Genomic DNA, 25,879 nt, shown 5'->3' with positions numbered 1-25,879 from the left:
GGTTTTGTTGATTGGGTATGAAGTCTGCCTTACCTTTTGCCTAGATCTAGAAAATCTGGAGATTCTTTCCATTGTATCATTCTCCCTCTTTCATGGGTTTTCTCTTCCCTAGCAAATACACTGGTTTTAAGTATCTTAAGAGTGAATTTTCATCATTATCAGATCTCAAAATAAAGTTCTCTCTCCATTTATTGGTGAGCTTCCTGCAGTTCTCTTTAATCCAGGTTTGACCCATGGCAGAGATTGGTGCCTCACTCTTTTGTAGACTGTTTTATCTATCTATCTATCTATCTATCTATCTATCTATCTATCTATCTATCTATCTATCTATCTATCTAATCTATCTAATCTATCTAATCTATCTATCGATATATGTAGAGACAGATGTATGTATATATATTCACAATTACATTTTTACGCTGAAAGCTTTTGAGTTTTATCTTGTGTATTCATTACCTTTCCTATCCTTTATTTGAGGAGTATTGAAAGAATATTAGAAAACCAGAAGCTGCTTTTCCAGTTCAGAGTTTTCTTTTAGTTTCATACGGTAATTAAAAAACATTCAGTTTTTCATTACTTAAAGGTTAATTTATGAAGTGTAAGTAAATTTGTCACTTTAAAATTATGACAGTGTTTTGGATGGGTGTCTAATCTCTTGGATCAAGAATTATTAGGGTTTTAACTTTATTTTTTACTTCTGAGAGATACCTCAGTATCTCAATACTGTTAAAAGAAAATTTGGGTTTGGTTTAAGGTTTTTTGTACCCTCTTTTCTGGCAAAATATTTTACTTTGTTTCATTGAAGAAAAACTACAAACAGGTTGTGTCCATCTGTGCATGAAGACTGAATGGATGCTTATCAAGAAGAAATTAGCAGGTTTTCAAAATTACTTTATTTACAAGAACATATTTTTGTGGCATCCAAATTACAGCTAAGCCTCCCAGGCAGGATGCTTGAGAAAGCACAAGCAGTGCAGATGTGTTTTCTTTAGTGAAGGTGAGATAAAAACATCCAAGTATAGTGTTACAGACTACCTGAGGGATTATTTGCTTTGCTTTATTTGGAATATTTTGGTTATCTTAAGCGGATTCAGATAGAGAAGTAGCAACTGCATGACAGAGAAATATATACAGGAATTGCAGAAATAAAACATTAAATTTGATTTTTAAAGAAAAAATAATTCTCCTTATTTAGGTGTGGAGTACTGTGGAATTGTTTAAATCAAAATGGTAGAAATTGCAGGCATTACTCTGTGGACATGAGATTCTGTTCCTCATAGTAGAAGATTTAAACCAATGGAGGTGCTGTACTTCACTTCAAATGATTGCAAATCGAAAAGTAAAACTGAAGAAAATGGAATATAATGTTTTTGCCATTTCTTGGGTGTGGAATATCCCCAGTGCCAGTGCTTGGGCACCTTTAGGAATGTAATGTGTGCTGGGCTCTCAGTTCTTGCTTGGAAGAAGAACAGGTCCTGCATTCCTGATTTCCATACTGGAATTTAGTGAAAGTTTTAGCCTTGGTACCTTCACTGCATGTTGGGTCCAATTAAAAACTGATTTAGTCACAATACTTCATGCAACAAGGCAGTAGGAAGTTATTTCAGTAGGGTTTGAACACCAAGTCTGAGGAAGGCATTGTAATTTTCTATTTTTATTTCTAACTCCTTTTACTGTGATGAGCTCCTTGAATGATTGGACTGATAAAAGTTCTGTCAGTGTCTGTCCCAAAGTTCTGGCAAGTCCATCAGTGACGTCTTACAGGTACCTCTGGGTGTGTTGCATGTTTTATTTTTGCTCCTTATTGATTATCAACACTCCTGATTCCACCACAAGTGTGCAGTTGCAATTCTTTGGTTGTAAATGTGTTGCACTAAAAACTAACAGTGAATCGAATTTGCTTTTCTGAATCCACTGTAAAACAAACATGCTGAGAGCTGATCACTTGGAAATTCATCAGTTTTCAAGTCTGGTTCAGAACCTACAAATTAAACTTATTCACTGCTAAGTGTGATGTCTCGTATGTTTACATAGAATTCACACTCTTATACAGAGATAACAGCCTACAGGGGCTTAAAATAATTCAATGTAAATAATACATATTATGGCAATATTCTGCTGCTTGGCTGCGATTTTTTTTTGTCTTAATAATCATCCTTCGCTGTTACACGTGTATTTAATTGTTATTTAAACATTTTTCCTTGCTTCAGTTCAGAAATGTCTGTCAAGTTTCCAAACCCAGGGTTGTTATCTTAGTGTTTAAAGCAAAACTAATTATTGTCAAAGGTCTTGAATAATGTACAGAACATGATAAAGAAATACATTATATAACCTGAGGGAAACAAAACTTGACTTTCCAAAAGCAGTTTTAGAAAACATGAATAACATGCGCAAGATAAAGAAGCAGTAATGTGCCCTTCCAACTCAGAATGTCTGGGATCTGGAAATAAAGATTAAATATTTCTTGAAATAATTATACAGATGGTCATATTTGGTGTTGATGAGGTGTTGAGACTGTGAAATGCGAGAAGCAGTAATTAGATTGGAGAACATGAAAAACTGATTTAGGGAAATAAATTTCAAATTTTGTATACCACATTCAGTCATTTCAGATTTACACACAGAGATTCTGGCCAGGGATGGAGAAGACAACGCTGGGAATTCTTAGGCGGGAAAGAAACTTGCATTTTAGGGTCACAGTCTGATAAAGTGGAAATGTAGAAAGAAAAAACAAGTGAAAGAAACGAGAATATAGGAACCTGGGTTGAAACAGCAAAAAACATCAGGACAGAAGGGTTGATCTCACAGAGAGCTTAAAAAGCACAACGTCCTCCTTTTGTGGTGCTTCTTACAAGAGCACCAAGAGGAGAATTGTGCCTGTGACCTGTCCAGTGCCCAGCAGGACAATTTTCCCCTCTCAGGTGCAAACTCCTTCCCTTTGTGCTCATCTTCCTCCTTAGGTCCTGCATTCCCCAGCAGGGGTCTGAATCATCCTGAGACCTTGGTCTGCTAAAGAAATAAACCTTCCTTCTTGTCTATAAAACAAAGGTTCAATTCTGCATGATGTGCCAGAGGAGTGATTATATTTGACAGTTTCAATATTTTGATTTCACAGCGAGCCCCATTTGGAATTGCATCTGTCAAGGTAAAGGAAAGGTTTGCTCCTACAGAGAGCATTGTCCATGAGACAGGATGGTCTTTGTTATGCTGCTCAATAAATTAATGGATTTCTTTCCAGATTTGTCCTCAGCAGGCAAAGAATCAGTTTCATTTTGGATATGATTAAAAAAAGTATCAATAAGGAATTAAACAGTCAGGAGTCAGAAAAGGCCGGATAATGATGGAGAGTTCTATTACAAATTTGAATCTTTTTTTTTCCTAGCTAGTGGAATGAAAATGCAAGTATAGGAAGTAAAAGCTACAGAAAGTAAATTTAAAAAATACCCAAATTAGCTAATTTGGTGTGATTTAATGATGGGATATTAGTTCTCTTTTCTTCTTGTACTCACCAGTAGTAATTAGCTTAAAACAACTTGTTTTGAACATACTGGTGTAAAGTTGGAACAGTACTTTACTTGTTTTGGTAATTTTCTCCTTATTGCTATTTCTGTGTTACTGAACTGGCTGTTGTCAGAATTTTTGTGATCCTTGAGTCAGGTATTTTTTAGAGAGATTTTGGAACATTTGGAACATTTTGATGAGCTAGAGAGAGAACACGCGAATAAGAAGATTTATATTTGTGGTGGAGGAGAGCTGTCTGCTCATGAAGAGTGAATCAATGTCACATAATGAGCATACTATTTTGAGTTCCTTTAACGGATTTATAAAGTCACAGAATAACAGAATACTTTGACTTGGAAAAGACCTCAAAGATCACCTATTCTCACCCCTCTGCCATGGGCAGGGAACCATGTAAGCCCTGCATATTAATTTGTTGCAAGATAATCAATCTGAGAAAGTAATCAAGGAGGATTTTTTTCCCCCTGAATCCAGCAGAAATTCATCCCTGAAATGCAATTTAGGAAGGAGTATGTGGCATCCCAATCGTTAGTTATTCAAGATGTTGCTAGAAAATAAATGATCCTGAGCTTATCTGGGCTAACTTTCACCTTCCTAGATGGAAAGAGAATAAAACTTCTACTCTAGCAGCAAATTATTTATCTATCTGAAGTTCAGTGATGTTTCACCTGAGCTATCCTGGTGTGTTATGGCTGATATTCTTTAAAACTATGGATGATATTCCTTAAAACTCTCTGACCCAGCAGCCTCCTCCTCCTCTGACAGAACTCAGCACTTGAGATTCCCATTAGGACCCAGTTCCCTGTTCATCAAGAGCTCCTTAAACAAAGTGATTTATTGATGCAGAATGTTCTTGAGTGAACTGGCAGCCATAAACACTGTAGTAAATAAAAGTCTTAGTAAAATGCAGTTCTGCAATTGTTGTGATGGTTGAGCTTTATCCTCAAAACTCTCTTTTGTGAAATTCAGAGCTCACTTTGGGAGCTGTATGGGTTCACTTGGGTTTGTGCTCTCTCTGTATTTTTCCCTGGATGCTAAGGTTCTAAGTTCTGCAGGCTGTGTCCATCAGGTGTTGAGCTGGAATGTGTATTTTGTCTGCTTTGTATCAATTCTGGGTGCATTAAGTAGCCACATATAAACCCCAGAATTATAAAATTCCTCAGGGCTTCTTTTGCAGCTTGTTCCTCTTTTCTCTCTCACTCATTTCCTTGGTTTAGTCTGTTTTTCTCTCATCCCTTCACCTTGAGCTGCTCTCTATCTCAAGTAAACATATTTTGGAAGCAAAAGAAAATTTTCCCTTTTTTCCCCCTCTCCCTTTTGGCAATATTTTGTTTAGACATTGGGAGTAGCTGAAGGTTGGAGATATCCTTACAGAGAATTCATTTTGGTGAAATTAATTGAAACAGCAGTAGGAAATGAATGTAAAAGAAAACTTCTATTTTTTGAGAGGGCAGGGATAATGAGCAGGAGATGATCCCAGAAGTTCTTGTGTACATTTCTCTTCCACTGTGTTAAACATGTTTTCTGAGCTAACTGTGCCTTATGCAAGCAATCCTTCAAGTACTGAATGTAAAAAAAACCCCAACTCTGCATAACTCCACCCGATAAATAGAAATGCTGTTCTTCTGCATATTTATTCATCTAGAGCAATCCCCTAAATGTTTTATTCTGTCTTTAATAATTGGGAATATTTTATTTATTTTTCTATTAAAGATTTCCCCCCATTACTTTCTAATTATTTATTAATGAGCAAAATCTGGACTTGGTACATATTAGAGGATGTACATTCTGGAATAACCTTCAGATTGCTTTTTTCCCTCTCAGTCTTGCTAACCAGTTTGAAGACAGAACTGATAATTTTATGAGCAAGGCCACAGAATCACAGCCACAGTCATGGACTGCAGAGCCTCTCTGAGCAGTTCCAGGGTCAGAACACCCTCACAAGAATAAAGGTTTGTACCATGTCCAGATGAAATTTCCCTTATTTTGATTTGGGTTCTGGCACTGGGCACGACAGAGAAGAGCCTAGGTCTGGCTTCTTTACCCCTTGCCCCCATCAAGAATTTATGGATAAATTTCTCCTGAGCTTTCTTTTCTGTGGGTTCTCTCCCAGCCCTCTCAGCTTCTCCTTGTATGACAAATATTTGTATCCATTAATTGTCTTCATGACCCTGGGTTGGACTTGTTTTTGTTTGAGGATGCTGCTATATTTATTTTAAAGAGGGAATGCAAAACACTGAATGTTTTTGCCATGTATTTTCCTTTTCCTTGTGGCCTTAGCTTTATTTTTCAGTCAGTTGTTGATTTGGGACACCAGATCAATCCTCATTTCTTTCTTTTCACATCTTCATCTTTTTCATTGATGGTGCTTGGTCTTCAAAGGATCACAGAATCCTGGAATGGTTTGGGTGGGAAGGGACCTTAAAGATCATCCAGTTCCACCCCCTGCCATGGGCAGGGACACATCCATCCCACCATCCCAGGGTGCTTCAAGCCCCATCCAGCCTGGCCTTGGACACTTCCAGGGATGGAGCAGCCACAAATTCTCTGGGCAACCTGTGCCAGGGCCTCATCACCCTATTAAGAATTTCTTCCTCATGCCTAGTCTAAACCTCTCCTCTTTCAGCTGAAAACAATTTCAAAATTATGAAAAAGTTACCAATGTTTGAGTTAGGTTTTTCATTTAGAAGAACATCTTGACTTGTGGAGGCATGAGATAATGCTGTGTTTTTCCTAGAAGTAATTATTCTGCAGTTGTGTCACACTTTAAAGCTTATCTATGGAATTTCACAACCTTTCTCCTCAGATACAGCATTTGTTTCAATTCTTTTTTCTGTTCTGACTGATGTTTGATGAAGCTTCTGCCAATGAAGAATGAAAATGGATATTGGACATCTTGTAGAAAATGTTGTTTTCTGAGTTTCAGTTAACACTTTATTCAGCTTTCCTGTTGGTTTCCCCAGTTAGAAAACTATTCTGTGGAGCAGAACCATTTATGCCCATTGCATCAAGGAAAATATTTATTTGAAAATAAATTTGCTCTTTTCAATGTTTCATTAAGATTTCCACACACATAAATATACGATGTTTTTACTACATAGTCAGCTGTTTTCCTTAATATCATATTCAGTAAACAAATCCCAAAAATAAACAAATAAACAAAACCTACAGCTTTTAATCAGGCATTATCAAACAATTGGTGCAAACACTTTCTATCCTGGTATGTGCTAGAAGAATTTTGTTAACACATGGTGAAAAAACTTCATTGATTCATAGAATTACAGAATCTTTGATTTTGGAAAAGACCTCTAAGGTCAGTGAATCCAAATGTTAATCCAGCCCTGCCAGATCCCACTGAACCTTGTCCTTAAGCACAACATTTGTCTGTATTTTGAGCCCCTCAGGGATGTTGATTCCACCACTTCCCTGGCTGTGCCTGCTCCAGTGCCTGACCAACCTTTCTACTTTGTTTCTTCACCTTTCAACTCATTTATTTTAGCATAAATCCACAGCTGGCTGTATTTCTCTTCTTCAAGGACGTAACAGCCAAATTCACCTCATTTAATTTAATACTTAATTTTTAAAGCATTTTGTAGTTTCTCCAAGGAAGTTATTCATTCATCCAGTTGAAGGGAGATTCATGAAAATGAGTTAAAAAACTACTGTAATGTTGATTACTTGTTTCAGGTTGCATTACCCAAACTTAAGAAATCTTACCAGTAACACTGAAACTGAAAATCAAATACAATTAGTGAGGAAAGTGGTATTTTTGTGCATAACTTTGGCTAAAAATAGCAAAGACCCTCAGGATATGGTGGTAAATCTATTTTTAAAAAAGAGCATTGCAATTTAATGAAATGCTGAGCCCAGGGAATGCAGTCAAGGATAATCAGAGTCCCTTATCACCTTTGACAGGCTGCAGTATTTCTTACAGCTTTGTTTCAGCCTGTGACTTCTTACCTCAGTAATTGAATACTTTCTGTGCCCATTATTAAGGAAAACATTAAAGCTTAAAAAAGACGTAATTAAACCAAAAAAAGGTGTAGCTTCAGGGGATGGGAGCATGCTTGAAACATCAGATTTTAAAGATTTAGATATCTTTAATCAGACTTTCAAATCACAGGAGAGCAGGCTCAGTCCTTCATCTTTTGCAAGCCACATAAACTCAGCTCAGTGCAGAACCATTGAAATCCCTCAATTGTTGCATCAGGGAATCACTTTATTGGTGTTCAGAGCACACTTATTGATGCTCGTGTCAGATTGTTCTTCAAGGTCCACAAAGAGCAGCTCTGTCCCTTGGGACAGCACATTCTGCCAAGTGTGGACCTGCTAGAGCCAAAAAAAGGAAATTCTCAATGCAGTCTCATCTCCCATCACTGCCACTATTTCCACTCTGTTTTTCTACTCTGAGAAGTATAAAATGTGTTAAAGGAATGGTTGGGCTGTGATGATCTGGTTTCCATCAGGAGCTGGAGAGGAATCCATTAGCAGATCTACATGGAGAAGTTTCCTGATGTAGCAGGATCAGCATTGTTTGTGACCTCTGCATTTGTGGTAGTGAGCCATTCTGTACTACCCTGAAATGCTGAAAATTGCTGCTTTCTGCCTTCATGCACCTCAAATATATCCATATTTATTCTCCTTCAGCACATCATTTGTAAAGAGTGGAAAGGACTCACACCAAAGTTTATTTTCAGTCAGTAAGTTTGAATAAATGTTCTCTCAACACCAGCAAAGTTCTTCACTGGTGAGAACTGCATGGGCAGAACTCAGCAGAAGTTGACACAGAACTGTAAAGAAATAGCTGTGAACCAGTGGCAACACCTTCATTTTTGTCAGTAGTATTTTCCTCTTGGAAACCCTTCACAGAGATTTATTTCTTTGCATCTGCTCCTACTGACCTTGAGGGTGGGCAGCTTAAAGTTATTTTTAGATCTTTTGTGAGGGTATTTATGTGGCACTGACTTGTTTAAATTTGAAAAGCCAAGTAGCTTTTTATAGCATTGTTAAAGAGGCAGTGGCCATGGCTCAGTGGTTAAAACTGAATTCTGTTTTGCACTTAAAAGCTGAGATTTATCCTTTTAAGCCTTGCGCTGGCTTAATGATTCAATGCAACTGTATGTTTTGCTGGCTGCTTTGGTCTGGTTGGGTGGTTTTCTGCCTTAAAAAACCCCAAACAGGTATAGTTTGTACTGTGTATCATCTCTATGCTGTATTTGTAGACATTTTTGAAAACCAGTGTATTTTCATGGTAAAATCCAAGCCTCAGCTATATCTAAACTAGCCTAAGGTTTGAATCAGCAATTTAAACCGGAAGAAAAAAATAGATACCATAACTACCTGCACATTATTCATTAAAATTTCAATAAATTTACAATTGAAACTGCCCACAGAAAGGCTGATGTGTAAGGTACAGGTAGAGTGGCAGTTTCTCCAGCAGTGACTTGCATTTTGTATTTCTGGGTTTTTCTCCCTGATGGGATTGAGAGAAGCTTGTCTTGGAATCTCATAAAATACCTTGCTTCTTCTGCACACATTATTTGATCAAAGTCTAGGATCTGCAGGTATTTTTCTGTTAATGAAAACTGGCTGTGGAAAAAATGCTTTACAGCACCTACGTCAGTTCTCTTTGTGTTTTGACACATTTTGATGTTAAAATAGATACAGATAGGCTTTTTTTTTCCTCTTTCAGTGATTGCCCCATGTGTGCTTTCTAACAGGGATGTGTTTCCTTCTGCTTGTCACCAAATACTTCAACTTCTCCTCAATTAATTAATGCCCTTTAAATCTGTGTGTACCTGCAGGAGAGATTAATCTACCTGTGTCATTCTTAACATGACATTGCAGCTGCATTTATTTTCCTTAATGTCTCTTTTAGAATATTGCTTTGCTTGTGTTCCGAGAGCTTTGACAAAAAAATATGTACAGGAGGTTTGAATTTGTGGGTGTTGACTTTGAAGCTGTTGGGCTTTGATGGCCTCACTCGATTTTTGATGTTTGATCTTTCCTTGGTTTCCTCCATTCAAATGAAAACAACAAAAGTCTCAGAACACCCAGTCTTGAGGAAGGTCTCAGTGTTCACAGGGAGAGGTGGAGCAGACTTCAGTCAAGCTGCATTTAGCAGCCCCAGCCAAGAGGAGAATTGTCTTCCTCAGCTTTGGTTGTGCCTGGAAGCATTTCTGCCATCGATGCCCTCCTGCAGCCTCCAGTGCTCCCCAGTAATTCCAGGGAAATCTCATTCCCAGTCTTTCCATGAAGCTTCCACAGAACTTCCCAAGAACACCTTGCAAGCTTATGTTAATGGAAGTGTATAATCTCCCTGCATCCTTGAGATACCTGGAATTCTTCCCATCCCCAGTGTTATTCCCAACACGCCTGTTCAAGCTGATGTGCTGAATTAAGGCAGGTCTGTGTCACTGCTGTGTCACAGGAGGGTGCAGTGGGCACGTCCTGCAGCTTCAATTGTGTTTTCTCAGAAGAGACAAAGAGGCAAAGCACTAGGCCAGTAAGAAATTTAATTTTTTAAGGAGCTGGAGAACAGGAAGGTGCAGTTCTTTGTGCCTAATGGGAATCTCTGAGGCTTGACCTGGTTTTGCAATCAGTTCTCTGCCCTGTGATGGAACTCCGCAAGGATCTTCAGCTGCACAAGGGGATTGTCCTTCCCCCTTATCTGCCTTGGGGGCAGTTGTTCAAACCCAGCAGGAGTGGAGGCATCCCAGATCTTGCAGGAACCATCCTGTTTGTCACCTTCCCTCAGGTTCATGGGTATTCCAACCCCACTGTAGACAGCACTGGTAGACTTTGCGGGTGAGAACAACTGCTTTGCCCACCAGTTTTTCCTCAATCCTTAGGAAAAGGCTTGTGAAAGCTGCTTGGAAACACTGCTCAGTGTCTTCCTCACAAGGTTTACTCTCACTTGAGAAGAACAGAGTTTTACAGCAGCTGTTTCATGGCAACAAAAAAAAAAAAAAGTACAGAGACTGGGTTTCAGAAAATGGTGGTTCAAGTTAAGTATTGTGATTGAGGTTGAAAGAAAATTCTATCCCTTCATGGGGAAAACTGATTTGTGTCTATTCATCTTCAAGGGGGTGGGTGTGCTTTTCATATTTTACACGTTCTTGTGTAAATAGAATCAGTTTTTCATAGATGAGAAGCTCTCTCTGTACCAGGATGTGTAGTTGGATTCTCTGTAACTCCAGAGCTGCATATGGAGGTCCCTGCAGCATTAGATATGGGCACTTCAGGTTAAGTAAAGGGGTTTTTTGTCATTACTTCAAACAGGTACAAAGATTTCTAGAGATGATTGTGCAGCTGTTTCACTTACTGGAGATAATTTGAGCCATGCTTTTTGTTTGATGATGAGTCATGGCCAGCATCTGCAGAAAGGAGCCTTTCATCTTCAGCCCTTACCCTGTTTAGGTTCTTCCCTGGCTGGGAGACAGGATCTGTGTTCCCTGGAAGTGCTTTGGAGCTCTGGGCTCCATCATGCCCAAAGCATCTTGATGTGCTTGAGCCATTTCTGGGTTCCAAACAAAAGAGGTAACATCAAAAACAATGTCCTTTAGTTAATTTTTAGCACTGAACCCACCTGGAATTTCATGTGTGGGGGATGCCAAGCAAAGCTTGGATTCTGCTGTGGGTGCTTTGCTGACCCAGCCCAGCTGTGTGTCTGATTCACTGGTTGTGATTAATGGTGGATGCTTTACCTCAGTTCCAGCTCTTACTGAAAATACCTTAGCAAGAACTCACTGAAGCTCACTGCAGTAATTATATTCATATTACCATAAATGAGTTTCCAGCAGCTGCTTGATCTTTTGATTTATGAAAATGCCCTGAAGTTCAGGATGGAAGTGCATGGTCTGGGAGCCTCTCTGCACTTTACTGAGTGGTGAATTTACCCCAAATCAGCCAGACAGGCACTGACAGCAGGGAAAGATGCAACGCCTCTTAATGGTGGTGGAGAGGCCAGAGATGATTTAACACCCAGCTTGATGGAGTTGATGAAAAACTCTGTAAGACCTGCAGTACTCAGCTGATTTGTTCCCTTTATCTGTCTCATTTTTTTTAATATTGAATTCAGTTTGAACATTGAGAGAAGCTGGAGGGGGCCAGCGTATTAAAATGTCCTTTTTTGGGTCATTTTCCAGCAGCATGTGGATGGGTCAGAGTGTGAGTGAGATGTTGAGTGAGGTTATAGGGCTGAGGCAAAAAAGATTACTTAAATCAGAGGTTGAGTGTAAGCAGAACATAAACACTGAAGTGGACATGGGCATCTTAAAAGAACTTCCAATTTTTGGTAAATAAATTTCCATATTTAAAAAACTAGCTAAAAACCAATTGCCTACTGGGGTGCAGGAGTGTGATATGGAGAGTCATTATAGCCTGGGCCATGTATTATCTACAGAACTTCTAACTGAATTCATGTTCCTTGGCCAAATTTTGTCCTTTCTTTGCATTTCTTCCTCTTCTGAGAATAACAGTGACTTTGGAAAAGTATGTTATTGATAGTGATGAATAAAAAAAAACCACATTAATAATCTGAGTGTGGGGATTAGAAGACTGGAAGGAAGGAATTAAATGATAAACAAAAGAAACTTGATTTGGAGTCAGTGACCCAATAAACTGCAGGATAGTTTTTTAGAATATCAGTGCATCTTAAACAAAGTGTTATTATGCCTCAAGTTAATTCAGTTTAAGCAATGAGCATTTATGGGCAGGGCAAAAGTGTTGTCTAAAGACTTGTTGATATTTTGAAAAAGCTTTTGTGCTGCAAAAACCGCTTTTTAATTATTAATAGAGCTGAGATTGAGAATAGATGATTTCTCCACTGTAATAAAAAGAGTACATCAAAACACAAAATGCTTTTTGTACCTTCCCATCATGAAACCTACATCCCTTTTATAGCTGTCCCAAGGATTGGTAATTTATTGTTGTAGAAGGGCTTATGACAATAAAAATCACGGAACAATCAGAATTTCCCTTAGAGAAGAAACTGCATTATGAAGTCTACTGAACTCTGGAGGAAATGTGAGTTAAAGAGTGCAGTGACATTGGTAGACTGAGTAAATATTTCACCATTTTTAAGTCCATGCACTTGGAAGTCTTTAGGGTTTGGTGATTTTTTTCTCTTCTTACATATTTGATACCCATTATTGTTACAAGCATTGTCTTTTTAGCTGCTTGATCAGACCTTACTGGTTTGGATCCTGACATGAATGTAACAACTCTGTTTCATTTCCCCCCCTGAATTCAGTTTAGATTTATTTCCAGGCATTACACTCTATATTCTATATTATTTATTATCCACTGGAGGGAAAAGCACAGTATGTATGTAAAATGAAATGAAAGGTGAATGTTAAGAAATTCAAAACCATTAATTTCAAGGTAGAAGAGCAGAGGCATCATGGTGAAAATTGAGTGAAGTTCTATTTTTCATTTGGGTCTAAACTGATTAAGTACTAAATTTGGTAAGGGAAATCTGTTATAAGTCATTGGGATGTTTCTTAAAATATCAATAATAATAATACATAAAATCCTGATCTGTACTGTGTTCTTTAAATAATGCTGTAACCTGTTTCTTATTACTGTGTTTTGTGTTACTCATGAGCAGCCTTTTCCCCATCTCTTCCTACAGCAACTCTGCTGAGCCCAGCAATGTCAGGCCCAATAAATCCAAATCACACTTCACCAATATTTCCTTTTTCCCTCTTGATACATTGATGGAAAGCATCTCTTAAGATGGGCATCTCTAGCAGCTTATTTCAAGCTGTCACTTATTTTCTTTCAGAATCACAGGAGTTGGACAGGATGGGACTTTGGAATATTCAGTCATGATCTCCAACATGAAATAGAGAATTTTGTGAGAGGATTCCCCCCACTATGGGGGGATTAGTGACTGCTGATTACATGGTGACAGCAGGCAACAAATACATGTGCCCAGGCTCCAATAATGGAATTTGAATTTACATGAGGAATATTTTCATGTCAGTGCTCATTGTTTCTGGGGCCATTCCATGTGGATTCAGAGCAGCTTCTTTGTTGTGTTATCTCTTCTATTTTGACATTATGTCTCCCTTTCTGGGAAGAAGCATCCATCTGTAATTTGAAGGAGAGCTTCTTGCCATTTATCTGGCATTATCTGGGAGGCTGTGCAGGCTGGACTCCTGTACAGTGATATTTGCAAGCACATGGTGACATTAGACAGTGGGTTATGTCTGTACTACTTGTCCTCAGAACAGGCTCACCAAAACAAGCCCTGGTTTTTGTCTTTGTCCTGGCCTCTTGCTTTTCTCACTGCTGCTGTCAGCTGCACTAACTCACTTACATTTGATCCCTTCTGCACAGGAACTGGTTTATACAAATAATTAACTTTTAAAAATATCTATAATTTTTAAAAGCTGTTTGTTCTTTTCATATAAATGGGTTAATTTTTTCCTAAGGCAATTTAAGCCATGTGTTTTTTTCATTTTCTGCATTTCCATGCTGTTCAATAAAGAAAGCAGATCACTTTTTTCTTTTCTAAGTCTCCATTTTAATTTGTGTATGTGTATGACATAAACAATAAGCTGATTTTTCCAATATTGAAGTAATGATAGTGCTTCAAGGTTTCTCAGCCTGCCTGGCAAATGTGTTCCTCTAGGATAGGAACTTTCTTTAGACAGAAAATAACAGATTTGCTATTGAAATGGTACTATCTAAGAGACATAAAAAAAGAGATAGATAAAAAGTGAGTTATTGGGAATTACTGTGAGGAAAATATCAATTTGGCTTAGGGCACAGAGGCTGTGAAAATGTTTTCTCCCCCTTGGTTGCTGGACAATCACAGAATTGATTTAATTCCAAAAGGCAATTTGTGCTTAGAGTTGTCAATCCATTTCTGATATTCTGATTATCATCTAGATGAACAATTAATAGTTTAACTAAATAGTGCTCCTCTCAAAATGGGGTGCTGACGGCTTTTTGCCTGCTTTAGCCAATTTCCAGAAAGGAAAAGTGTGGAAAAGCACCACGGGCAGAGGTAAATGTTGCTTCTCCTCCTCCTCTGCTTCCTGTACTCCAGGACAGTCCCTTGAATCTGCATTTTGGAATTATTTCCATCTCAGCCTGGGCTCCAACTCCTGTATTTTGGATTTTATTTCCATCTCAGCCTGGGCTCCAGCTCTGGGGGCTGTGCAGTGGCACGAGGAGAAGGCTGAGCTGGTGCCTACAATGAGCAGGTTTTGGGCTCAGTGCTGGGAACGGCAAGAGATGAAGAACCCAAACCTTGTAGGTCAGAATTGTTTGCACTGCCCTTTTTTTCTTCCCCACTGCATTGTTCCATTTGATGATGTTTGTGAACACAAGCCAAATTATCCCCAGTTATTGTCACTCACATTTGATCTGGTGGTTTCCTGGCTTCTGGGGATCTCTGTAAGAGAATGGTCCCACTGAAAAAATGTGTGTGGGTACCCATCTGAAGGATATTACAGCTAAAAAAGGAGAAGAAAATTACTTTTTATGACTTTGTACTCAATTATGCATCATTAAAGTCTTGTATATCTGGGAGGGAATGCTGCTGTTTAGCCAATTTCCTACCACCTGGAAGTAACTTGATTTACAATTAAGAAAAATGCTTTTTTTGTAATATCCAAATTCCTAATGTACAATTTTAGTGATGTGTCCTAAAATGTGTCATGTGCTGATTAAAGTTGAGTTTTGTCCTTTTTGGGAATGATTCTAATGTAGTCTAGTCAAAGAATTTAATTTAACTACATGTGTAATACAACTTTCTGCCTTTTACTTAATTGGTCTCGCCTACGTTGTTTCTGCCTATTAGATGACAATTTAGCAATTTCCCATTTGTATGTCCCTGAGGGAGGCTCAATGGGAATAAATGGGAGTAAAAAAATCTCTGCAGCTTTATTCCTTGATTTACTTGCTCGATGGCATCTCTTTTGTAGTTGTGTGAAAGAAGAGAAATGGAGAATAGTAATAAAAGGAAATATTTTGTGTGAGAGGCTTATGTTGGGAACAAAGCAGATCATGTAATCTTTGCTTTGTGTATTTACAGCATTATTTGCTTAGCATAGGGTATATACAACCAATTTTAATAGTAATATACTTCCAGTTTTAGTATTAACCCTCTAATCCATTTCTCACTGTTTAATTGAGTAACTCAGGGCAAATCAGTGCATCAGAACCACGGCAACTTCTCAGCTGTGGATGGGGAGTTTATAAAACTGCTACACAATTTTGGGGTACAATTTTTCTGGTAGTAATAGTCTGTCCTTTTGGGATAATCTAGGTCTGGAATTTCTATGTTGAATTGCTCTTTGTAGATAGGAAAGAACAAAAATAATTTTTTCTTTGAACTGTCAAATTGGCCCAAAGCTCTGTGTAGGTTAATGTCTGTGCCCTCTGTGGTTTTTGGGGGGTTCTGTCTTTGCAGGAACTGGCAGCCTGATGGCACAGCATGATTTTAAGATAAATCATGTTGGTGATCTATACAAAAATGAATTTCAATTCTTCCATAAGCTGGAAGTGAAACTATGATAATTTTGGCAGAGAATATGAAACTATGATAATAAAGGCAGAGAATAAATCCGGTTCCTAAACAGGAATTCAGTTTAAAATAGATGCCTAAATCTAGATATGCCTGTGTTTTTTATAGTCAGAAAAATCTAGTCAATGAGTGAAAATAGATATAATTTTCATAAAAGAGATGGCAAAGCACTGTTTTCTGTTTCAATATCTTTTAACTTTATCTCTCAGTTTCCCTTTTTTTCCTAAAGGAAAATTTGTGTGGCAGGTGTTTAGATACCATCATCTTCTGGACTTTTATTACGTATAAAGGAATATTACAAATAAACAGTGAATAACAGAATATTGATTAAAATTGTTTCTTAGTTCATAAAATTTAGATTTAGGTGATTGAAAAGACTTCTAAAATTTCTATGCTAAACATAAATGATGACAAAAACCACCTTCAGTATTTAAATATTTTAAAACATTGCCAAACCTTCTAAATAATACCACATTAATGTTTTACTTGAAATAATCCCTTCTCAGTTTATGAAGCATTATAAAGATTAGTCTAAAATCTCCATATTTTCAAAGCTAGACATTTCCAAAGAGTTATTTCAAGTAGACATGCATTAAATACCTAAGTAAAAAGTTTTGTCACTCCTTTATCATGTAACTGTATGCCTCATTTTAAGAATAATACTTTCTCCTAAGAATCATGAAAATTCTGAAGAAGTTTAGTAGCAGACTTCAAATTATACCTTCAGTGCAAACCTGTAATGGAAAGGTCATATTTTGGGGGTTTTGTTTTAAATTGTTCCACAGCTGGAGGCTTTGTGCTTGCCATGATAAGAAAGGATGCTCGGACAAGTCGATTTTTAAAACCAAGGTGTCGGTCTCAGACACCATGAGCTGACTGCTCGTAACTTGTAGTGTTTATAGTTCCTTTTCCCTCACTTCCTCCAAATGTAGTGAAAAAATCCATTCTCATATATGAGATTTGTGTCTATGAAGTTGAGAAGAAAAGTTGCTTTCTGAGTGGCACCAAAAATCCAGGGTTTACCTCTGAGATCCTTTATACAGCTGCATATTCTGTGAAAGCTTCCCAAGCATTGCTTTGTTGACAGGTGGAATTTCCCTGGCTAAAATTTAGGCTACTGTGTTCAAACTATTTCTGAACCACAGGAAGCAGGAGTAAAAATCCCCTTGATCTCATTTGACTTTGGTGGTTTGTTTGATTAATTTTAGTTCTTTGAGGATGGGGTCGGTCACTGCCTGGACATCAGGGCATGGGTGAACAGGATCCATTGGCCATATATAACTTGTGCCCTATACTTCCCTAATTGACCAAGGGAGGTTAATGTGGCAGGAAACTGCTCCTAAATGAGCATCATTCCATCACATAATTAAGTAAATACTGAATTTCTAGGTGTAGTGTTCACATCTGAGTCTGGTGGATGTTTGGCTTTGCTGCCCTTTCCCAGGGGAGCTCAGGCTCAAGGCTCACTGAGTGGGAGAGCACCTGGCAGGGCAGTTTTGTGGGATGGTGATTTCCACACGGGGAGTTTTGGCTGAAATTAAAAGGTGTTATTATTAATAACAAGCTGTGCTCATTTTCTGGTAAACTGGTAAAGCACATCAGACAAGTAACACAGCTCAGGAATATGTGGGGCAAAGTGTGCAGGGTAAATCAATATAAAGGAGATGGGATGAAAGTGAAGGCAGCCCCAGATCTGCATTTGGCTGAAGCTGCTCCCAGGGCTGCCAAAGGCTGAGTATCATGAGCAACAGAAACAATGGAAGCAGCACCTTGATTTATTTATTACCCATTATTATCTTCATTTTAAAACATTATCCCTTGTTCTATCACTACAAGTCCTGATGAAAACTCTGTCCCCATCCTTCTCATAACCCTCTTTTAAATACTGAAAGGTGGCTTTGAGGTGTCCTCAGTGCATTTTCCTCTCCAGGGTGAACAATCCCTGCTGGTTTGTTTTCTGAAAATAGCTTGTTTCTGAGCATGCTTCTAAACACACATACAGGTGTCATTGCTGGTGAAAGCAATAAATAAACTTATTATATGTACAGTGATTTTTGTGAAAAAAAAATTGGTTTAGGTGAAATAGTGTGTGGGTGAGTGAGATGTGTTTCATTTCTGGTATTAGTGCTGAGCAGTTGACTGCTCTGGAACCTGTGACACACGCTCACTGTGAGCTGAGATTTCTGGAGCATGATTAAAGCTTTTGTGCTCCCACTCATGTCTGTGAACATTATTCCTGTCACTAGTTAAGAATAAGTTTTGTGGGTTGAACCTCCTGGACCACATTGCTTTGCTGGGAGATGTTCACTGCTGTTCTGGTGCTTTGGTTTCTTGAACTGAGGGTGTCCTGGCTGTTCCCCAGCTTTGCTCTTTGGCAGAGATTCTAGATTTCCTTTTTTAACTATGGCTTCACTCACAAAACTTGCATCCAGGACTTGAGAATCTGTAATAGAATCTGTTCAGCTCTAGAGGTGAAAAGAATCAATGTCTGTGGCAAAATAAATATTTTAAAGTCAATGGACTGAAATAAAAGACTCTTCAAGAGACTCACCAAAGAGTGAGTGCTCTGAACAGAAAATGTGAAAGTTGCAGGTTATATTATACAGCTTATACTGGGAAAACAGGGACTTGAAAAGGAGTTTGTTTATTACACTAAATCATCTTGAGGTGAACTTCTGCTGCAGTGCTTTGGGAAAAGGGAAAATGTTCCCTTTGTGTATAAAAAGAGAAGACAAGCAAGTAGATGGTAAATTAATAATTCATTATGAATGTAAAGTCTAATTGTATCTTGAAGTGACAGTCCATGGCAAAATGTGTATTCTTGCACACTGAGCATTCATGCATCCTGTGATTCTTCCCAAAAAAAAGTTTGAATCATTTCCTTTGTGAAAAACTTACATTTTCCTTATGTTGTGTGTAAAGCTCTGTATCTCTGCATTCTCCCTGGAGTAGTCACTGAGATGAAGTCCTGTCATGTGAATAATTCTCCAGATGCACAGGCTGTCTTGGGGGGTTTTGCCCCCTAGTTTGGTTTTTGGGTAGGATCTCAGCATCTTCTCTGAAGGAAACTTCCAGCTGTGTGCCACATGTCACAGTCACATTCCTTTAAAAGAGGAGCACTGGGAATTTGGGAATTTTTCTTTTTTCTCACAGGCAAAAGTGAATTGGTGCTCCAGGTTTATCAGGAGGAGGAGGCTGTGCGACCCCTCTGAGTGTTTTGGGGTGCTGCACACACCCAGCTCCACTCCTTTGCATCATCCTGCAGGGCTCAGGGACCAGCAAAAGCCATCAGAGCTGGGTCAGGACAGAGCCCAGGCTGGGGAGTGATCCAGGGGTGATCCATGACCAGCATTTCTGGTTTCTTTGGGACATTCCAGGAGCAGAGACATTTGGTGGTTTTGTCCCTCAGTGCTCAGTGTGACAATGGAAATCAGGTTTGCACCAGGTGAGCACCTGGTTCCTTCTTTTGAGGCTCCCTGGCAAAGATGCATTGAACAGAAGTACTGACCTCATTCCACTTTTATTTTTGCTGTTTGTATTTTGGGGTGGGCAATCTTCTCAGTCTTTTCCTGAGGAGATTCAGACAGCTGGAGTGATAATTGGATGACTGTAGAATTGAGGTTTTTTGGTCTTGTTTGTTATATCTGGCACAAAATTCCATGTTTTTAGTTTGCATATGTTTTCTTCTGAACTTCTTGCCATATGAAGGCAATAATGAATTGCACAAATGAGCAGCTGAATATGAACATATATATTTTGACATTTATTTCTCTGATTATTGGTATTCCACTGAGAGAGAGGTAGGAGGTACAGTATGGCATTATTTTGGATAAAGAGAATTTTGAAATCCTTGTGCAGTTCAGCTGTGATAAAGGGAGGATATTTAACTCAATCTTCAAGTATTACTGTACTTAGAATTTTCCAAATTTCCTAGAATGAAAGGCTACTGATTAATGGTCTTTATACCCCCTATGGCAATTGGTGTATTCAGAAAGTAGGCTATAACCATGATTATTATTATTTTAAATTTCCTATTTCTTTAGGTAGCTAAGAGCTTTGCTGCGTGGTGATTGCCATGGAAGTCCAAATTATTTAAGTGAAAAAAGAGGCAAGTTGAAGTTAATTGTTCTGCCTCTTCATTTGCAGTTTATGATTTTCAGATTTGGAGTTAGGAATTAAGAAGCTATATGACCAGCACACATAGTATAATCACATTTAAGCAGAAGATTTATGTAGCCAACTATCTCTTAGCACTGCTCTATTTTCAAATATTACATTATATCCAGTGGAACAATTCTTTGGTTCTCTGGTTTAACTTTTTATTGTCTTGAATGTTGTCACTCAGATAAGTCTAAGCTGTTGAATATTCAGTCTATAGTCTGACTTTTATCTCCTCTTCAATTATTTTAAATAAATAATTAGGTTCTAAATGCAGATTTTTAAATTTAATTGACCTTTCTTGAGATTAATAGAAAAATTTATCTTCTGCTCTGCGCGGTTCAGATATTAAAGCATTCATTTTTCTTTCTGCAGTCAGTTTTAGGCCAGGAGGAGAGACCATTACTTGTGGGTCACTTGCGCTACTGAATTTTACAGTTGTATTTTATAGTAGTGAATGAAATGCAGATTGTTCTTCTAAATCTGTGAAGTAATAACAGATGAACACAAGGAATATGTTAATTTGCATTACTTTATATTATTATTTCCAACCAATGATACATATGTGTTCACCTCACAAGAAATTTGATTCTTGAGGTCCCTCTTTGCCTGTAAATTATTCTGTACTGGGGCATCACATCCTCTTTGGTATCAACTGCAGGACTTGTATTTAGGGTGGAACTATGTGCACCTGAAACATGAGGTTATACACTACAAGTGAGATTACACAATGAAAGAATCAGGCACAATTTTAAAAGGAAACTTGGATTATGCATTTTTTTCCCCTCTTGAATGTGAGAACAAGACTATCATCATCACTTCATGTCACAGACATCTTTTTGTGAAAATTTTTTCTTAAGATTTTTTCTCCTTCTGAGGAGCTGAGGCCTCAGAAACAGAATGTAAACAATGGTTATCTGCTGCTGTGGAATGCATCAAGTGGATTTTTGATTGGGCCATCTTGAATGTTTACAATTAATGGCCAACCACAGACCAGTTAGCTTGGACTCTCTGTCTGAGCCACAGATCTTTGTTATTCTTTCTTTTCTATTCTTAGCTAGCCAGCTGAGGAAACTTTTCCTTCTATTTCTTTTTAGTATAGTTACAATGTAATATATATATATATATAATAAAATAATAAATCAAGCCTTCTGAACATAGAGTCAACATTCTCGCCTCTTGCCTCATCCAAGAACCTCTGTGAACATGGTCACAACTTCAAGTTTTCCTGAAATTTAAAATCATTGAGTGTACAGGCACTCTTCATGCACATAAGCATTCTGCATAAGTGGCAGTAACATGGTCTGGCATAGAGTCCCTACTGTCTACTTTATATAAGAAAGGAGGATGAACAGGAAACATAATATTGAATAAAGTCTCCAACTGCCTCCTGTCAGCTTCATTTTGGAAGCAGCTTGCAAACTCCTCTGTGGATGATAGTATTTAAATAGGTAGTTAGCCATGAGGAAGAGTTTTTGTGTTCCTTTTATATTGTTTTTTCCTAAGGATAATTAAATAAGGACTATCTCTATATTCTATTCTCCCAAGCTAAGCAGCAGTGTTTTATTTACTTAATGAAAGATGAAATCTACTTATGTTGACCAGATTGCTGCTTTTCTTTTAATACCATGCCTGTTCTTAACCTCGTTTTATTTGGAGAGTATCCCATAATTAATTTCACTTTGTAGATTCAGAGGAGGACAGGGAAAGATCTGAGGTGCATCACTGGTGGATGGGAGGAGTTTGCAGTGATGCTCCATACTCAGTTTTTCACCTATGATTTTTTATTTCCAGTTGCCATTTCTGTGAAGCTGTCAGTGCTGCTTGGTTTTAGGTGGCACTGCTTTGGGAAAGGGGATTTGGAAGCCACTGGCTCGGGAACAGTCCTGATGTCATTTGCAGGAATTTGTTTTTCTCCCTGCAAATCCTTTCTGCTGAGTGTTTTGTTGTCAGGGAAGGGTAAGATTTCCAGTAAAGTTGCAGCTCTTTTTCTGAGAAGAGGTGAAATGAGCTGTCCAGTGCCTTTAGCAGCTCTGCACTGTGACTTTAATGGGACTTTAGGTGACTGTCACTGAGATGTTGGCTGTGCCATCAGGAGGTTTGTCACTTGTTTCCCTGTAAGCCATCCTGACAGGTGACGTGAGATGAGACCGTGCAGACACATCATCAGCATTGCCAATGAGCTGACCTTCTCCTCTCCATCCTTTTCGTTTCTATTTGAATAATTTGCATCCCTGTATCGATGCTCAGTTGTCTGAGGAGCTGTCACAAAGGCTTGGGCTGCTTTCGTGACAAAACCCAGTAGTTTCAAAACATGGTTGTTTCATTATTCATGAAAACTGTTGTTGCTCTATTCCTCCTCCTGCTCAGACAAGTTTGGCCAGAGAGAAACAAAACCTGTTTTGCATTTGCAGGATTGGATATTTAATTTTTTTTTGCTTTTTTTGCATAATGCAATGTTTTTATACAAATATCTCATCATTTATTGAAAACTCATCTAGTAGGAAATTTGGATAGCTCCCCATGAGGCAAAGAAGTTAAAATGGAATTCTAGTCCATTTTCCTGGAACAAGTTTATTTCTGAACTTTTGAGTTGTAAGATCTTCTCTGTTTTCCCTGATATGTAATTACTGTGAAGGGCAAGGAACAGGTGCCCTTGCACAATGTGAGCTGTCATTATCCTGGCTGTTTGCAACAAATTGAATGCCTGTTTCAGACTGAATTGTCTATTTTTACCTTTTTCTTTATAAATCCATAGATTCTTGTATATCACAACAAGCAAGGACAAATTTGGGGAGAGGTGCAGGGAAGTCTTGACAGGAAACAAGTCACAAAGTAACTGCAGAAGACAGCAGAGAATTATTTCTTTGGTTAGAACACATTTCAGTTTCATTATTCTGATGCTCAGCCCAGTGACAAAGTTGGTGATGTTCAAAAATCTGCCTTTCACTGCCCTCTCCTTCCTCAGGGTGAGGTCCATGTGATCTCTGGAGATCACTTAAAAGCTGAAAAAGATCCTTTTTTCAGCTGGTGGTTGTAATTCATTGTCCTGCTTGTCCATTTTCTCATTCCATCAGCTGGCTCTGGGAATTGTTTGTCCACTTGTTAACACCTCCCTGGAGAAATGCATCTCTTGAGATGGGAGAAATCTTTGTATTTAAAAAGAAAGTGAAGAAGCTGGGCTTGAGTAGGGGTACATTTTTCAGGATGAATGACTGATTTAGGTTATGGTATTTATATTTTGTTTTGATTCTTGTGCAAAGCTTTCCCATGTACTACATGTACCATAGGCTGAGGAAAAAATACTGAAGCAACATTACAGATAAAAAATGCAGAAACAAAACTTAAAATGAATATTTTTAGCACTAGAGGAAGCAAAATACACATGGAAAAAGGCAGATACCTTTAAGAAAAAGAGCAAGGATTTTATTCTGTTGTGCTTTGCTTTGAGAGGAATTATAGTCTTGAAACATTTTATTTTATCACTCTTTATTGCTTTCATATATCCTACCTAGGGCTGTGTTCATAGTACTGTTTTGTGGGAGATTTTTCTCTCTGTAATTCTCTTTTACTCAGACTCTTCACTTTCTAGCTGGCAAGTGTGTCGCTGGGGGTGTTTCTGTAGTTTCTCATGTGACATGAGGTGCTACTGTGCTAAATACAGTATAAACATTATAAATAAAAACATAGTTAGAAGATTTGAAAACTTAGTAGAATCTCTGAGTACTGAGATCCCTGTTCACTAAAGTTTTCCACAACTCAGAGCTTAATAAAAGTTACTTCCAGCAGAAATGCACAATGGAGAGTTAAGAGCAGTCTAGGCTGTGTTCCTAAAGCTGATGTGGATTTATTGGAGGCTGTTGGGGTACAAAGTGCTTACATGCATATTTAATTTCCAGACAAAAACCACTATACTGACCATAATGCCAGCAATGATCCTTCAACAGAGGGATGCAATCTGAATGCTGCATATTTGCAGCATGGTTGTATATTAAATATTGTTAGGCAGGAATATATTTCTCAGATAGCAATCACTTAGAAAAGTTTAACATTAATTAGATGGGAGCTGTTTTCCTGGTCCCTTCAGAGATGGATTCTAAATACTCCTGACTGTCCAGAAGCAAAGGTAATTTGTTAAAATACGGCTAGAGGAATCTATATTTCTGTGAGAATATCAGCATTACTGTGTATATCATAGAAATCAAGTACTGGTTTGCATCTGCTCATGTACCACAGAGGGGTGGGGTGATCTCGGAAACAAAGACTGAAATTCAAAATATTCCAGTTGTGTTGTCCCTGTGCATTGCCTGTGCAAAATCCAGGAAATCCATCCTGCCATTGCAGAATCAAATCATACCTCAATGCCAGTAAGAATTGATGTTGTTAGTCATAGTTTCAGGCCTGGTAATTTTTTTTCAGAATCCATTCTTCAGATGGTATCTGGGTGTTTCTCATTATGGTCTTTATTTCTGGCTTGATTCTGGCAGTTACTGTGATCCACTTTTATAACTCATCTTTAGCTTTTGAATATGCCCAGCACTTGATGGGTTCTGCATGCAAATGAAGAACTTCTAATGATCTCTTGCTGCATTAAAAATAGCCAAAACAAAATCCCCCTTAGAGAGGAGCAGATTAAATCCTCTGCCTTTGGGATGTGAGGATCAGCAAAGATGCAGGCTGCACAAGTGGGAGCTTATAGAAACCTTTGCCTCAATGCTGTATTTGTACTTTTTCTGTCATAAAATCATGGAATGCTTTGGGTTGGAAGGGACCTTAAAGGACATTTAGTTCCACTCCTCTTCCATGGGCATGGACACCTTCCAGTAGAATGGAAAGGGGAAACTTCAGAAGCTTCTCCTGAGATTTCAGTTTTTACTCAGTGTTGATAAAGCTTATTTGAATTCACCTTCCCACTGCAAACTTCACAAGCTCTAGATAGTGCCTTTTAATTGCCATCTGCTTTCACCCAGTTTCTTTTGGGGTCAAAATTCTTCAGAATTAGTGAGAATTATAGAAAATATTTTCTGGTCTGGAGAGATTTCAAAGCTCTTTCTTCTTGACATTTGTTGCTGGTGTTTTCCTTTTGGCAAAATTAATGGAGTATGTTTTCCTCTTTATATGGAGAAATAGATAAACGGATAATAGTAATCCTGTGTTTTGTGAAATGCCCTTCCCAGCTTCTCAGTTTGCAGTTGCATTTCATCCTGAATGGTTTTCAAAGCTGTTGCTTGGTCTCCTTAAGTGCAAAGTCATCTCAAGAGCAATATATTTTAATTCTTCCCTAATTATTTTTCTATTTCAGACAATTCAGGAAATTAAAGCTGTTTTGGCAGCACAGTATATTAGATCTTCCATAACCACATTTCATGTGATGTGAGCTGGTCTAAATTCCCTTTTCTATTAGATTAGTGATTCTAATTTAACATATCAATATTTAGTATGCATTATAGTGTACTGTATTTAATTTGATTACCTTTTCTGCCTTACCGTACATTTAATAAAGCAATTATTTAACCATTTGCTACCAATGAATTTTACTGTGATATTGAAATTAATATGGTCTGTAATTCATGAAGATGCACAAGGCAGGAGAGAAGTGTCCAAGGGCCACATTAAGGCCCTGCTTCTGTTATATTTTGTTTTTACTTCCTGAGTTTTGCC

The 25,879-nt window shown here is 38.1% G+C and overlaps 1 protein-coding gene across 1 annotated transcript in view; it reads left to right on the top strand.

The window, feature by feature from the left end:
- The window catches only part of TRAPPC9 (trafficking protein particle complex subunit 9), a 452,774-nt gene that overhangs the window by 178,981 nt on the left and 247,914 nt on the right, over positions 1-25,879 (top strand). The gene's annotated exons all lie outside the window — the stretch shown is intronic.

The sequence above is a fragment of the Melospiza melodia genome, chromosome 1 (assembly GCF_035770615.1).
Source record: "Melospiza melodia melodia isolate bMelMel2 chromosome 1, bMelMel2.pri, whole genome shotgun sequence".
NCBI classification, from domain to species: Eukaryota; Metazoa; Chordata; class Aves; order Passeriformes; family Passerellidae; genus Melospiza; species Melospiza melodia.
The sequence above is the reverse complement of the archived record's forward strand: the minus strand, read 5'-3'. Positions and strand labels throughout refer to the sequence as shown.